Raw genomic sequence first — 12,790 nt, 5'->3', positions numbered from 1 at the left:
GATTGTAATGCTTTATGTGATCTTGGTGCAAGTATTTCTGTTATGCCTAAGAAAATCTATGATATGCTTGACTTGCCACCATTGAAAAATTGTTATTTGGATGTTAACCTTGCTGATAATGCTATAAAGAAACCTTTGGGGAGGATTGATAATGTTCGTATTATGGTTAACAATAACCTTGTCCCCGTTGATTTTGTTGTCTTGGATATTGAATGCAATGCATCTTGTCCCATTATATTGGGAAGACCTTTTCTTCGAACTGTTGGTGCTACCATTGATATGAAGGAAGGTAATATTAAATATCAATTTCCTCTCAAGAAAGGTATGGAACACTTCCCTAGAAAGAGAATGAAGTTACCTTATGATTCTATTACTAGAACAAATTATGATGTTGATGCTTCATCTCTCGATAATACTTGATTCACACTTTCTGCGCCTAGCTGAAAGGCGTTAAAGAAAAGCGCTTATGGGAGACAACCCATTATGTTACTTCTGCACCTTTGTCTTATATTTGAGTCTTGGAAGTTGTTACTACTGTAGCAACCTCTCCTTATCTTTATTTTATTGCATTGTTGTGCCAAGTAAAGTCTTTGATAGTAAAGTCAATACTAGATTTGGATTACTGCGCAGGAACAGATTTCTTGCTGTCACGAAATTGAGCCGCCCCTGCTGTAGAAAATTTAGAAAAATCTGCCAATTTACGTGCGTGTTCCTCAGATATGTACGCAACTTTCATTAAATTTGGGCATTTTCATCTGGGCAAGTCTGGTGCCTCTAAAAAATTCGTCTTTACAGACTGTTCTGTTTTGACAGATTCTGCCTATTATTTCGCATTGTCTGTTTTGCTATGTTTGATGGATTTATTTGTTCCATTAACTTTCAGTAGCTTTGTGCAATGTCCAGAAGTGTTAAGAATGATTATGTCACCTCTGAATATATGAATTTTCAATTATGCACTAACCCTCTAATGAGATTGTTTTGAGTTTGGTGTGCAGGAAGTTTTCAAGGGTCAAGAGAGAAGGATGATACAATATGATCAAGAAGAGTGAAAAGTCTAAGCTTGGGGATGCCCCGTGGTTCATCCCTGCATATTTTAAGAAGACTCAAGCATCTAAGCTTGGGGATGCCCAAGGCATCCCTTCTTCATCGACAACTTATCAGGTCACCTCTAGTGAAACTATATTTTTATTCCGTCACATCTTATGTGCTTTACTTGGAGCGTCTGTTTGTTTTTATTTTCGTTTTTGTTTGAATAAAATCGGATCCTAGCATTCCTTGTTTGGGAGAGAGACACGCTCCGCTGTTTCGTATGAACACATATGTTCTTAGCTTTATTCTTAATGTTCATGGCGAAGGTTGAACTACTTCGTTCATTGTTATATGGTTGGAAACGGAAAATGCCGCATGTGGTAAATGGTATAATGTCTTGAATAATTTGATACTTGGCAATTGTTGTGCTCATATAGATCATGTTTAAGCTCTTCCATCATGTACTTTGCACCTATTAATGAAGAACTACATAGAGCTTGTTAAAATCTGGTTTGCATGATTAGTTTCTCTAGAGTCTAGATAATTTCTGGTTAAGGTGTTTGAACAACAAGGAGACAATGTAAAGTCTTATAATGCTTACAATATGTTCATATGTGAGCTTTGCAGTACCGTTTTATACTTGAGTTTGCTTCAAACAACCTTGCTAGCCTAGCCTTGTATTGAGAGGAATTCTTCTCGTGCATCCAAATCCTTGAGCCAAAAACTATGCCATTTGTGTCCACCATACCTACCTACTACATGGTATTTTTCTGCCATTCCAAAGTAAATTACTTGAGTGCTACCTTTAAAACTTCATTCCTTTGTCTTTGCAATATATAGCTCATGGGGAAAATAGCCTTAAAAACTATTGTGGTGAAGAATATGTAGCTATGTATCATATTTCTTATAAGTTGCTTGTTGAGAGATAACCATGTTCCTGGGGACGCCATCAACTATTACACCTTTGTTGAATATCATGTGAGTTGCTATGCATGTTCGTCTTGTCTGAAGTAAGGGTGATTTATCATGATCAAATAGTTTGAGTATGCATATTGTTAGAGAAGAACATTGGGCAGCTAACTAAAGCCATGAATCATGGTGGAAGTTTCAGTTTGGACAATTAATCCTCAATCTCTTATGAGAATATTATCTGTTGTTGAATGCTTGTGCATTAAACATGAGTCCATTATCTGTTGTCTATGTTGTCCCGGTATGGATGTCTAAGTTGAGAATAATCAAAAGCGAGAAATCCAATGCGAGATTTCTCCTTAGACCTTTGTACATGCGGCATAGAGGTACCCCTTTGTGACACTTGGTTGAAACATATGCTATGCAATGATAATCCAAGCTAATTAGGACAAGGTGCGAGCACTATTGGTAATCTATGCATGAGGCTTGCAACTTATAGGATGTCCTATACATAACACATATGATTTATTACCACCGTTGACAAAATTGTTCCTTGTTTTCAAAATGAAAAGCTCTAGCACAAATATAGTAATCCATGCTTCCCTCTGCAATGGGCCTATCTTCTACTTTATTGTTGAGTCAGTTTACCTATTCTTTCTATCTTAGAAGGAAACACTTGTATCAACTGTGTGCATTGATTCTTACATGTTTACCTATTGCACTTGTTATATTACTTTGTGTTGACAATTATCCATGAGATAAATATGTTGAAGTTGAAAGCAACTGCTGAAACTTATATCTTCCTTTGTGTTGCTTCAAAGCTTTCTACTAAGAATTTATTGCTTTATGAGTAACTCTTATGCAAGTCTTATTGATGCTTGTCTTGAAAGTATTATTCATGAAAAGTCTTTGCTATATGATTCAATTGATTACTCATTGTCTTCACCATTGCTTCGAATCGCTGCATTCATCTCATATGCTTTACAATAGTATTGATCAAGATTATGATAGCATGTCACTTCAGAAATTATCTTTGTTATCGTTTACCTACTCGAGGGCGAGTAGGAACTAAGCTTGGGGATGCTTGATACGTCTCAAACGTATCTATAATTTCTTATGTTCCATGCTACTTTTATGATGATACTCACATGTTTTATACACATTATATGTCATTATTATGCATTTTCCGGCACTATCCTAATGATGAGATGCCGAAGAGCCGATTCTTTGTTTTCTCGCTGTTTTTGGTTTCAGAAATCCTAGTAAGGAAATATTCTCGGAATTGGACGAAATCAACGCCCAGGGTCTTATTTTTCCACGAAGCTTCCAGAAGACCGAGGGAGATGCGAAGTGGGGCCACGAGGTGGCGACACACCAAGGCGGCGCGGCCAAGGAGGGGCCCGCGCCGCCCTGTTGTGTGGGCCCCTCGTGACGCCCCCGACTCTACCCTTCCGCCTACTTAAAGCCTTCGTCGCGAAAACCCCAGTACCGAGAGCCACGATACGGAAAAACTTCCAGAGACGCCGCCGCCGCCAATCCCATCTCGGGGGATTCAGGAGATCACCTCCGGCACCCTGCCGGAGAGGGGAATCATCTCCCGGAGGGCTCTTCATCGCCATGATCGCCTCCGGATCGATGTGTGAGTAGTTCACCCCTGGACTATGGGTCCATAGCAGTAGCTAAATGGTTGTCTTCTCCTCATTGTGCTATCATGTTAGATCTTGTGAGCTGCCTATTATGATCAAGATCATCTATCTGTAATGCTACATGTTGTGTTTGTTGGGATCCGATGAATATTGAATACTATGTCAAGTTGATTATCAATCTATCATATATGTTGTTTATGTTCTTGTATGCTCTCCGTTGCTAGTAGAGGCTCTGGCCAAGTTGATACTTGTGACTCCAAGAGGGAGTATTTATGCTCGATAGTGGGTTCATGCCTCCATTGAATGCAGGACGAGTGACGAGAAAGTTCTAAGGTTGTGGATGTGCTTGTTGCCACTAGGGATAAAACATCGATGCTTTGTCTAAGGATATTTGTGTTGATTACATTACGCACCATACTTAATTCAATTGTCCGTTGTTGCAACTTAATACTGGAAGGGGTTCGGATGATAACTCTGAAGGTGGACTTTTTAGGCATAGATGCATGCTTGGATAGCGGTCTATGTACTTTGTCGTAATGCCCTGATTAAATCTCATAGTACTCATCATGATATATGTATGTGCATTGTTATGCCTTCTTTATTTGTCAATTGCCCAACTGTAATTTGTTCACCCAACATGCGTTTATCTTATGGGAAGAGACACCACTAGTGAACTGTGGACCCCGGTCCATTCTTTACATCTGAAATACAATCTACTGCAATACTTGTTCTTTACTGTTCTTCGCAAACAAACATCATCTTCCACACAATACGTTTAATCCTTTGTTTACAACAAGCCGGTGAGATTGACAACCTCACTGTTACGTTGGGGCAAAGTACTTTGATTGTGTTGTGCAGGTTCCACGTTGGCGCCGGAATCCCTGGTGTTGCGCCGCACTACACTCCGCCACCAACAACCTTCACGTGTTCCTTGACTCCTACTTGGTTCGATAACCTTGGTTTCTTACTGAGGGAAAACTTGCTGCTGTACGCATCACACCTTCCTCTTGGGGTTCCCAACGGACGTGTGCTTACACGCCATCAAGCATTTTTTCTGGCACCGTTGCCGGGGAACAAAGAAAAGTTACACCACAAAGATTTTCAACTCCCACGTCAACAGGGGTCAACGGCAATTCCTCCTGCAGACAAGATATGTCCCAGGAATCCCACGTCCTTCAACCAAAACTCACACTTGCTGAACTTGGCGTACAACTGATGCTCCCGAAGGGTATCTAGGACCACTTCCAAATGATGCTCATGTTCTTCTTCGGATTTGGAGTAGATAAGGATGTCGTCGATGAAGACAACGACAAACTTATCCAGGAAGTTCATAAAGATCTTATTCATGAGATTCATGAAGTAAGCGGGGGCATTGGTCAATCCAAATGACATGACATTGTACTCATACAATCCATATCTGGTGGTGAAGGCAGTTTTGGGGATATCGGTGGCTCGAATCTTCAGTTGGTGGTAACCCGTCCTAAGATCAATCTTAGAGAACACCTTGGCACCGGTCAGCTGGTCAAACAGATCTTCTATCTTTGGCAAAGGATACTTGTTCTTGATGGTGACACCGTTAAGCTTACGGTAATCCGTACATAAACGAGTGGCACCATCCTTCTTGTCCACAAACAGAACTGGGGATCTCCAAGGCGACGCACTTGGTCGAATGAGACCTTTGAACAACATATCATCCAATTACTTCTTCAGTTCCACTAACTCTGCCGGGTTCATACTATAGGCTCTCTGGGCTATAGGTCCGGTTCCATGGATTAACTCAATGATAAACTCGATATCCCGATCTGGGGGCATACCGGGTAGATCATCAGGAAACACATCGGGGTATCGACAGACGACCCTGATTTGATCCAAGGTGGGTTTGGCTAGACTTTGGTTGCAGGTAAACTTTCTGGGCAGTCTTTCAGATATATGCTCGACTAACACTCCGGTGCTACTAGTCATGGTGATGGCCTTCTTGGCACAATCAATCAGTCCATGATGTTACGACATCCAGTCCATACCCAGTACTACTTCCAAACCTTTTGTTCCCAGAACAATCAAATTTGCATAAAATTCTATTTCATGTATTCTGATAGGCACATCTTTGCAAATTTTTCTAGCTTTAGTTGTTGAACCAGGTATTTGAACTATCATGACATGCTTCAAACTGATGGGTTGAATCTTACTAGTGCATGCAAAATCTTCGGTAACAAACGAATGCGATGCTCCAGAATCAAACAACACTCTTGCAGGTATTGAGTTAACAGAGAACATACCCAGCACGACATCTGGGGCTTCCTGGGCTTCTTCCGCACTCATGTGAAAGAGGCGGCCGCTGCGGTTGTTCGGGTTGTGGGGGGTGAACTTCTTGCTGTTGGCGACACGGCGTTGCTGCTGAGCAGGGCCAGAGGTGTTGGCGGCTGTCTTGGCGAGTCTTTTGGGGCACTCGTTGGAGTAGTTCCCCACCACTCCGCACTCGTAACAAGTGATGGTGGACTTGTCCTTGGGGGTGATGGGAACAGCGTTGCTCCCAGTCCTTGGAGCGGTGCTGGAGTTGTTATTGTTGTGGTTGGGGGCTCTGGGCGGAGCGCGGTTGAAGTTGTTGTTGTTGTTGTTGTTGTTGAAGTTGCTGTTGTTGTGGTGGCCTCCTGGCCTGGGGTTTCCTCGACTCCGGTTCTGAAAACCCGGACGTGAAGTCTGCATCTGGGCTTGTTGTTTCTGGGGGTAAACCCTCCGCTTGAGCTGGGGCGAAACCTGGGGGTATTGCTGGGCCCACTCTGGTGCATCATGCGGCGCTGGTGGTTCTCCTTGGCTTGGTTCAGTTTCCCCTCCATCTGGATGGCGGAGTCAACAAGGGCTTCCAGGTCAGCAAAAGGGATGTTGACCAGCACTATGTGCATCTCATCATGCAGTCCATTCAGGAATCTCTCCTTCCTCTTCTCGGTGGTGTCGGTATCATCCGGGGCGTACCTTGACAGAGTGAGGAATCTGTCGCGGTATTCTACCACGGTCAGTCGGCCTTGCTTCAGTTCCTTGAACTCGTCCCTCATCTTCTTAATCAGACCCGGTGGCACATGGTACTTGCTGAACTTGAGCTTGAAATCTGCCCAAGTCATCATTTGCCCCGCATTCAATGCGCGGGCACTCGTCCACCAGGCTCGTGCAGGTCCTGCCAAGTAGTTGGTGGCAAACAGCACCTTGTCATTCTCTTCCACTCCGGCAACTTCAAGATTGTTCTCCATAGTCTGGAGCCAATCATCAGCATCAAGGGGTTCTTCCGTCTTGCTGAACACAGGTGGGTTAGTGTTCTGGAAGTTCTTCAGCTTTGACCCAGGGTGGTCATGGTTTCCGTGGCCTTGGTTATTCGGTGCAATCTGTTGCATGGCAGCGATGTTGGCTTGTCTCTCAGCTCTTTCAACCTCTCGATCTGCCATCAGCATTTGCAACATTTGCATCATCGCATCCTGATTGGTACTGCGAGTCAGAGGTGCCATATGAATATGGAGATAGATCATGAGACGAGAGGGAAATTTCTATGGCTTGTTTTTGGGGTAAAGTTCACAAAGCTTAAAAACTTGAGTTCATGACATGTTGAAAATAAACACACTCTTATTCATTCAAGTAGCACAGATTACAAACTAATACACCGGAGGGTTTGAAGAACCCTCTCACCATTCTACGATACAAGGGACTGATACAAAGGACCGATACAAATCACGCTACGCAAGTGCTCAGGTGGAACTACTCTCCATCAACGTTGATCGGGAAGGTGTTATCCATCCCGGCTGTCAGGTGCTCATGGCCATCCTCATAGGGGTGGAAGGCCAGGTCTTCGTCTTCCTCCTCCTCGTAGTCATCATCGTTGCTCACATAGGAGTAGCCATCTCCCTGGATGTCTTCTCCCTCGCCTTCTCCTTCCAGTTCCTGGAGCTGTTCCGCCTGAGTGGCGACGGTCTCCTTCAATGAGGCGATCTTGGCCTTGAGGCGGTGGATGGTGTAGTCCTTCTTCACGTTCAGGCGGCGAAGAGCCCTGCGCTCCTTGGCGATGACCTTGATGGTCTCCGCCTGCTGAGCCAGCTGGAGGTAGGTGTGGTTGGCGTACGCGCGGGAGTTGTCTAGCTCCGTGCGAGTCTCGCACAACATGAAGTCGAGGTGGTCCACATGGTGCCTCAGCACGGGGTGGAACGGCAGGTTCATGGGTATTCCAAGGGAGGTGTGCCTTGCGAGGTGAGCAAAGCGTTCCCCTTGGATGGCCATCGAGTTCTGCCCGCACAGACGAGCGAGGGCTTCCTGCAGAGCGCGTGCGAGTCCGTCCGCCCAGTTGTTCTCCCGGAGAGAGAACTGGATCCTTCCGAACATTGGGGACTCAGGCTTCCCGCGAAGGTCGGCCATGACGACCCACTGCAGCTGTCCTCCAGGCAGGTCATTGACTTGACCTCCGTAGAACTCATGAGGCGAGCGTCCAAGAAACTCTGAGAGGGCATGAATGTCCCTTTCAAAGATCATGTCTCCGCCATTTCCCAGCTGGTACACCTCGGTTTGGATGAACGGCTCCATCTGTAGAGGAATTTGATGAGTAAGTTAGAGAAGTGCAAGTGTTCAAAATTTTAAGTACTTATAAGGAAGAGCATGAATTTGCTGTTTTGAAAAGATCTCAAAGGTAAGGGTGTGAATATGTTTTCGTAACTATTTACTTCATTAGATTTGAAACTAAGTTTTTCCGACGTCCATTCTAACTAGGGTCTCCTAAGGTCAAACAATGGCTCTCATACCAACTTGTCAACACCCGGATTTTTAAGTCCAGATGCCGATTATATCATACATCGCAATCCCAGGAAGATTGTTTTTGCGAGACATAATAGTTAAGTAGCATAGAGTCATCATTTATTACAACACATACTTGTCTTACAACAATGGATCACATGATCCAATATTACACAAATAGATTGTTCAACAACACAAATAAGTAGCGGAAGCGAAGTAGTAGTGGACTATCTATTCCACGGAGCAACGCTTGACGTTAGAAGATGCTCCTAGTTATCGTAGACGTCCTGTTGTCCGTCGTCCTGATACTGTGGCTCCTCTTCATAGACTGGCATTTGAATAGCCAGGGACATAGCCGTGAGTACTTTAAAGTACTCGCAAACTAATACCAAAGTAATTGCTTAACAACTTTTAATTAAGGGGTGCTAAGCTCTATGTTTATTTGCGTAAAGCCAAGTTTATTTCGTAAGCATTTAGTAAAGACTCCTCAGTTTAGCTAACTAACTCAAGTGGGAACATTAGTGTCATTCCCACAAGTCAATTGTGATTCAAGTCAAATCCCCTTTCAATTCACCATCCCTTTTTAAGACAAAAGTTCTGACAATGGAACAGTATGGCCTTTCCAATCGTCCGTAACCGTGGACACGGCTATTCGAATAGGTTTAACACTCTGCAGAGGTTGTACTTTTGTGCCACAAATTTTGATTACATCCGTCGAGGATAACCCCGAATCATCGTAACTCAGTACGCGGATCATCAACCTTAACCTTTCACTTATATACCCTAGTATAGGCACCTCTCCCCATGAGCTCGGCCTCCCGGTGAAAACCAACTGTCAACCCAGGAACTGCATAGGGCTTGGGTCGTACATTCACCTCATAATCACATCACTTCACTTTTAACGGAGGCAGTCTCGGTATAACCCCTATGATGCTTGTTAGAGGGAACCCATACTAAGACACACAAATTTCCAGTTAAGCCCTACCCATAATCAGGTATTGTGGGGGTACTTGTATAATTGGAAAGGTATCGCATTCAAACCCAATCGTCAATTTTCATCAAAATTCACCAAGTCATTCATGTCACCTTCACATTCAAAACCTTTCAAAGTTATTTCACCTGTTCCCATCTAGAGTAGTCAAATTTTATTGGATTAGCAATAGCAACTAGTTCATGAGGGGTGCTATCTAGCTTTGATTTGCTCCAAGCTACTTTGACTCTTGTTCTACTCTAGACCAAGTGAATCATAAATCAAAAGTAAACTTTAAAATACCATAAGCAAAGTAATTGCAAAGTAAAAACATGGGATAGTTTGACAAGGCATAACATAAAGTGTGATGGTGCCTTGCTCTTGTAGAGCCTTGCACATAGGACTTGGCAAGAGTGTTAGCTTGCCTTGAGCAGGGTAGTGGTCAAAGTTTTCCTCCTCCTCCTGGGAGTAGCCTTCCTCCTCTTGATACTCCTCGTTACTAGCGTCTATATACGAATACGAGGTACACAATCACCAAACCAAACTTATATGCTTGACTAAACACACCAAAGATTCACACAAACCTATTCTAGCATCACATCATTCCTAGCATGGTGATTTACTTGGGTTTTCCTCTTTAAGAGAAAAATAATTTCCTCTCATTACAATTATTGATTTGGTTTGCTATTTACTTCTTTGAAGAAAATAATTTCCTCTCATTAAATCCTATTAAGATTTAATCTCCTCAAATAATAATAAGGTATGAAATATAGGTTGACCAAGGTCAACATTTCATATCTATTATGTGGGAGTATAAATATAAATGAGGTGCTACACGTCATGCATTTTAAGAATAACATAGTAATGATTTAAAATCACTAAGTAATAGAATAAGAGGTTCATTTGCCTAAGGTCATTACCTCTTATTGAATTACTTAGGATCAAGATTTAAATGAGAGAGGAGCCCTCATACTATTTAAAGAATTTGAAATATAAGATTTAAATGCACTAGAAATAGCTCCATAGCCATTATTTTGATCTAGTCCATGATCATACAAACAACTTGGTTATCTTTTTGCAGAATCGAATAGAGGACATCAATTGTGATTTATGAGAGTTGGAATCAACTCAAAATCAATTATGGTTGAATTTTAATTAAAGTTTCAATTTGTAAAAGTCTCTGCCTTGTCATTTTTATCATTTGAAAACTACTATGAAATTGGAGGTGAGACCAGTGGCATTGTTTAGATAATTTCTTGAGCTTTCCAGAGATATCAAGTTTGCTAAATTTGGTGTAGTAGATTTGAAACTATTCAAATTTGAAATGGACACCAGTATTTGGTTTGAGCTGAAACGAATTAATCGAAATTTGAAATGTTGGGCCACGCGGGAAAAGCCTACGGGCCCAAAACGATTCAAACAGACAAACCCAGCCCAGCAACGTGGCCTGTGCGAGTGGGCTGTCTGACGAGGTGGGGCCCACCCGTCAGTGTCTCTTAACTCAGCGAAACGGTACGCGCGAGGTGGATCGTTGGATTAGAGGGTTATCGTGTGGCGCACGATCATCTTCTTCTCCGGCGAGAAGCCGTAGCTCTGGCGGCGAGCCTAGGGGGTCGGAGGGCCTACCGGCATTCCCGCGGTCGATGGCGAGGTTCACGGCGATGTTGGCGAGGACGACGATGCTCCTGGTACAAGCGGCGAGGCGTGGGGAAGCTCCAGTTGATGGCAAGGATCTCCGGGCTCCGGCGGCTCCGATCTTCAAATGGCGGCGACTCCGGCGGTAATTGGATGAACTACTGGTGCGAGGAGAAGCAGTGAAGGGAGGAGAGTGAGATGGTGTGAATGGTTTGTGCTCGGGGCTGCTCTATTTATAGTGTTGAGTTGGGTGCCGCGGGTGCTGTGAGAGGGCGTCCATGGCGCGGCGTCTCCGGCGTGCGAAAGGGCAAGACAAGGACATCAATCGATGGGCGGCGGCATGGCGATGCTGAACCATCTTTCGGCGCTGCAAAAGCTGGACGGAATCGATCGGGAGCATGTATCAAGTGATGCGGTACTGCGGCGCTTTTCCGACGAGGACGACGGCGACATGGCCTCTGCGCGTGATGGAGTATGTCTAGCAGCTAGAGGAGAGGGAGGAGGTGCTCGACGCAGTGGTAGGGATGCAGGAGAAGGACTGAGTCGACGGGGCGAACGACGCTCTGGCGCGTCCAGTACGCGGTGAGCGCGCGTACTGGCGTGCACTGGCATGGTTCTGGGCGTGCGTCGCCTGGCCAATGCCAGCCTCGCGCGCGCTCAGGCCGTGCATGGTCATGATCAGCAAGGTCTGGGGCGTGTACTAGACAAGGTGAAAGTGAGAGAGAGAGAGGCCAGAGAGAAAGAGAGCAAGGGGGTCGGCATGGCACGGTATGGTGATGAATTTTGCTTTCTCCACACTTTAACCAGCAAGAGCAAGGACGTGCACTGATGCAGGGGATGCAGGAGATCAAAATGATCACAAACCAAAAGTGGTTTAGCCCAAAAACCAGTGGACAAAGAAGTGTGTTGCAAATCTGAAATGTTGCCTGCCAAGTGTTCGATACAATGGCCGCATGAAATTTTTATTCAAATTTTGAAAATCTTTTTGGTGCAACTCATTCATATATTTAAAGAGGTAGAATGGTGGTGGTGGTGGTCAATTTGGTGATGGTTTGCAAGTTTTCAAAATTGAGATCATCTTCTCTTTGTTTCAATGTCTCAACTTGGCATCTCTTTTCTGGTCAACCTAGGCAGAGTCAACACTCATGGTCAAGACCAAAAATGTTTAACTTGACAAGGTCTTGGATGAGGTGGAAAGTGTTGGTCAAGTTTGGTTTAATAAATATCCAAACCAGGGGTGCAAAGTAGGTAAGAAAATATAAAGTGACCAATTGACCATTATCACATGTATGTAGAATTTGAATTCTTCTTTGATTTGAATTGTGTTTCTTTGATGCAAGAGTGTTTCTTATTGATATATAAGTGTTTTACAAACAATGGCACAAGCAAATGAGGCCTTGTTTGATGATTTGCAAATTTGGCTAAATGTGTATGAGAGGGAAAATGGGATTCTTTTCCATTTCTTTTATTTCTCTCAATTTAGGGTTTGTTGATCTTGGTTTAGGGTTTAAGCATATAAAAACCACAAACAAACACTCATCATGGCAAATGCATACAAGAAAGCATGATCAATTATGCATAGCACTATATGTGTCCAAAATTTGGGAAATTGAATTTCTTGTCTTTATTGAATTTGAAAACTTGGGATGTTACAAAGGAGGACCTAGCGCATGTTCGTCGGCACCAGCGACATGGACGACGACGTCAAGGCGTGGTGCGCCGAGCAGCACGCCACGATCCTAGCCGAGAGTCGAGCTCCACCAGCGCCCCTGTCCAGCACCGCGACTCCTGCGATGGCTACTACTCCAACATCCACACCAGCATCGCCGACTGGTAC

This window comes from Lolium rigidum, chromosome 1, assembly GCF_022539505.1.
Source record: "Lolium rigidum isolate FL_2022 chromosome 1, APGP_CSIRO_Lrig_0.1, whole genome shotgun sequence".
NCBI lineage: Eukaryota > Viridiplantae > Streptophyta > Magnoliopsida > Poales > Poaceae > Lolium > Lolium rigidum.
This window is presented reverse-complemented; position numbering follows the sequence as displayed.